We start from the raw sequence: 4,761 nt of genomic DNA, 5'->3' as shown, positions 1-4,761 counted from the left end.
TGCCAGGCTGGGGCAGGACCGCTGTGGTTATTGGCTGTCTTGCTTACTCTCCTAAAATGCAGATAAAGTGTCACTTATTCCAAGTTTTGCCCTGGCGCTAACGCTCAGGAAGCAGCACAAGATGGCCACCCACCTAAATCCGCGCCAGGCCCCAGCAGCGAGCCGAGTTACACACCAGCAGTGCATCAGTGTTTTACACGGAGTCTTCCTAGTGCCCGAGGAACGCTCCTGTGCCCTGCAGCTGCGGCCCTCGTAGCACACCCTGGAGAGTTTGTCCCTCTGACCCCTGGGGACTACGGGCCCTCAGAGCAGGTGCAGCACCAGCAGGTCCCCTGAACCCTCACCGACATGGCTGTGTCTCTGCAGCGGTGGCACTGCTAAGGGAGAGGACAGCCGCTCTTGTAGAAAGGCAACTGCTGTGTATGCTTTTTGGTGTTTTAAAGGCTGAGGGAGCTATTTTTAGAGCTGAAATAACCTTCTTCTTGCTCTGCTATTTCAAATCTTATGTTATCCTGGACCAATAAACGGCTCTTCACAGCATTTGCTTTTTGCAGCCCCACAGGATCCGGAGATCTTGGCTAGGTTTTCCCTCTGCGTGCACTGACGTTGCTGCCTCATGGCACTGCCATGCTAAGGAGCTGCAGGCCACCACAAGTGACTGCCAGGTGCGGCTTTCCTTGGGCAAGGAGGTGCTATTGCCCCCATGTCACCAAGGCAGACCCCAAAATCAGGTGCCTGGAAAAAAGTTTGCTTGAAGTATCAGCATTATCCGCATCCCTGGCTGCAAGGCTTCCTGCCGCAACAAAAGTCAAGAAAGCTCACTGCGAAAGTAACAGAGTGGGGGGGAGGTCTTTGAGTTCAGTAACCTCTGGCTTCCCACAGCTGAGGCTGAAGAAACCCTTCTGTCAAACAAGCGAGAAGTAACAGCGCTCAGCCCCAGCGATTTTGGCCAGAAAGGAAAACACAGCGACTAATCAGGAACCACCTTAGTCACTCCTGTCGTCAGCCAAAGCTGGAAGGAAAACAATGCAGCATATGGGATTTTAAAGCAATTTCATTTTTGGTAAACTCTGAGCGTCTGAGACATTTTGTTCACAACTCTTTTTGGAGCAGATGGTGTCCCTTTGAGTGCTGGAAAATGCACAATTCTGACAGGCCTACCAAAGACCTCTCAAAAATGAAAAAATTGCCTTAAAAAAAGGGCACAGTCTGGGGACAGCGTGTGCTAGAGCCCACCTGGTGCAGGATGCAACAGAGGTGTAGGGAGTAGGGTGCTGTTACGTGGGACCATGGGGATATTTCCTGCAATCCCTTCTTCACAGGACACCAGTCCCACGGGAGGAACAGCCCCTCTACCGTGAACCTTGTCCTGCAGCATCCCCCCACCAAGGGGTGCGTGGGTGCAAAGGTATGTAGGGAGGCAGGGCATGTGGGGGCATTGCTTTTGAACTGTGTCCCACAATAATGCATCACCTGCCTCACTCACGGTAACGCTGCGTGTCTCAAAGCCTGCTGCAAGCTCACCTTGGCCTGTGGAGTGAGTCTTCCCTCCCACATATCCACCAACGCTACCATCACAAAAATGAGTAGCCATAAGGACGTTCCCCCGTCTCATTTGGGGTTCCGCCTGGCTTTCCCAGGGGTGGGAGTGCCGGAGGCTGACACTGATGTCCCTCCCTGCTCAGCCCATGTCTTTGAAGACACGATTTCAACGATGCTGGTGTCCGGGTGTGGCGATGCTCCTGGGACACTGTGAGCAGTGCATGACTTCTGCCCCAGTCCTCACTGGGTTTTCCTGCTGGGCCACTGAGACCCAGTGGCAATTCACCCGGCCTGGAAAGGGGACCTGCTTCAATACAAGCAAGTGTTCAGAATTATGGCTTTGCTTTGCTGTCTGCTAATTAATATTTCCTCCCCCCAGTGCTTTACAGCAGCTGCATGTTCCGTGTCCAAATTTCACCATATGAGTGCTCTTCACGGGGACCGAACTATGTGTCATCTCCACATCCGCTTTCTTCCAGCAACAAACAGGGAAAAGGGAATTGCTTTGAGTTTGCTTTCAGTCCTGGGAAATACATGTCTTCTGAAAATAGATTTACCACCTGGTTTTCCCATCCTGCTTCTTTCTGCTCCAAAGCTTGAGCAAGACCTGGCAAGAAACATCACCCACCCAGAAATGGAAGTGGTGGGGGAAAGGGGCCAGGGAACACTCAGCAGCAGCTATCAGAGCTGCTCTGTACCCTGATGCATGGGCTAAATACAGTGCCTAAGCAACAGTTTCTCAGTTTGTTAACCCTCATTTAATTAGCCAGATCATCTCTCATCAAAGCCATCTGTTCCTTTATCCAGCTTTTTAAATATTGTGATAGACTTCATTTCTCCAAGTGTCCCATTGCTAGACAGATACCGTCTGAGCATGCATGCCCTTGGCTTGGCATTAACAGATGTGCTCAGGATTTGCTGGAGGGGCGGTCACCTGCAAGCGCTCTCTCTCATCCTAAGAAATATTCCCAGATCCCAGCCCTCCCAGATGAACTGCTCCCTCTTCCCAGCTCACCCGCATGATCTCCACTCAGAAAAATTCACCAAGATTTGGGACTGGAGCAGCAAATTGAAGTGACTCACTCCATCTCACTGCAAGAAAGTGGCACCATTTAAACGGTAAGAATGGAAATAGAGAAAATGAATACAAAATTTCCAATTTTTTTTTTTTCCATAATAAGAGAAGTCAAAAGAGTTACTGCTGTGATGGCAAATACATCAGATAAACAGGACTTGCCTGTGAGACAGTCAGGATCCGAACTGTGAGGAGGAAGCCTTGAAGCGCAGATGAGAGCTGCAGTCTGGTGTGCCCTGGCCCCAGCAGACACGTGTTCTGGCCTGGCAGGACACTGTAAAAAAGACAAATTATTTTTTTTTAAGAATAATGAGATTAAGTAAAATAATTACTTCCTATTATTATGCTATAAACACTAATGGAATTATGTCAGCCAGGAAAATTTAGTACCCCCCGTTAATATTGACGTTAGGCATTGCTGCACAGAGAGAGTAGGCACCATTTCACGTACAGTTTTTATCTGCCGCTGACTAGAGCTTTTCTCCCAGGCCAAGGTCTGCAAAAGAGTTTGTTTGGTTTTGGTTTTGTTGGTTTTTTTTTTTGGTTGGGATTCAACTGCTCATCTGCTTCTCTTTCGGCGCTGGATTTATCTTTACTGATGCAGCTGGTGTGGGGCGGGGCCCCATCTTTACCTGCTTTGGAGCCATACCTTTGCTCTCTGCCCTTTTGGCCTTAACCTCAGCTTGGCCATGGATGGTGCATGAAGTGGGGAGCAGCGGCACAGCTCCTGGCACGAGGCTGCAAACCGCTTGCCTCCCTGGGACTTGCTATGGCTGTACCAAAGCCAGCAGGACTGGATGGGTATGGTGGCAGCCGGCACGCAGAGCAACTGGACAGGCCTGCCAGGGTCAGCTGAATGCAGATTTGCAAAACCAGGGTGGGAATTCTGCTATCTTTTTCTCAGAAAAAGCCTAAACCAGGGTTTAACTCTCCAGGAAGCAGGGCAGCAGGAGACGCGCTCCATAAATGCAATGCATCCCCATGTGTGAGGAGTGATTTAAACAGCAAAAGCCTCTCCAAACAGTTCTGCCCGTGCAAGGGCACCCTTGGGTCCTCCACAAACTGAGTGCTTTGCTAGGTTTCAGGGGTTTTGAATTTCTCCCCCAATTCCCCCCACCTAGTGGGGCTGGCATCGCCAGGTGTGTGCCCCTGGATGCCAGACATTTCAGCTCCTGGGCTGGGCACCACGGAGCCAAAGCATTGCGGGAGCTGGGGCATGTGGGCATGTGTTAACAGATGTCTACTCTTCCCACTGGGCTTTGCTTTCAATTTTATTTTTTATTCTTCTTTTAAAAGAAGATTTTACTGGAGATTGTACCTTGATTCCCAGAAATGCCCCAGAAGGTGATGAAAAGGAGCCCCATAACTCCCTGCGAGACCCTTTCTGCATAAGGGTATAGCTATGAAATGGTCTGGCGGCAAAAATATCGAGGTAATACAAGTCTGGCCCGGCTATGCTTTTGGGGCCACAGCCTGGGAGCTGATGCATCGTCAACTGTTAAGAATCCCTCCAAACTGAGAGCCATCCCACCTGCAAATACCCCAAACATCAGCTGACCAGAGCCCGTAGGTCTGTCACCATGTTTCATGCCTGGCATGGACTCCCAGGCTCACATGGACACAGGAGACCTTTCAGACCTCTTTTTTTCCTGGGAACCTCCCACCTCAACAGCTCAATGTGATACCTGAAGCCAAGCTGCATTTCCCATCTGCTGGGCTTACTTCCAGGAAGCTGCCAATTCCTGGGCCTGAAAAATTATCACTGCTAGCCAGAGGACAGCAGTCACCTTGTGCTTGCACGCTGCAGAAGCAGATAGGGATGCAGATATCACCAGGAGTTGCAAGGGAACAGCAGAGCCACTGAAGGGAGTGGGCAGAAATCCACCCCCAAGGACCCATGCAGCCTCCTCCGCATATTGCACCTCGCCGCCAGCAACCCCGGCTTTCACCAGCTGTTTTTAAACCAGCTCAGGGATACGGTGACCAGCCTAGTGCTGGCCACACACTCTTTTCCCACCCCAGGCCCCTGTGCAAAGCTCTGCACCCGAGTGCCAAAGGACTAAGCGAAGTTGCGGTGCTGCCACGCAGGACCCTGGCACAGCACCTGGCCCACTGGTGCAAAGCAGGACTGCCGCCAGCGTGGC

The sequence above is a fragment of the Falco punctatus genome, assembly GCF_963210335.1.
Source record: "Falco punctatus genome assembly, chromosome: 1".
Lineage (NCBI taxonomy): Eukaryota > Metazoa > Chordata > Aves > Falconiformes > Falconidae > Falco > Falco punctatus.
The sequence above is the reverse complement of the archived record's forward strand: the minus strand, read 5'-3'. Positions refer to the sequence as shown.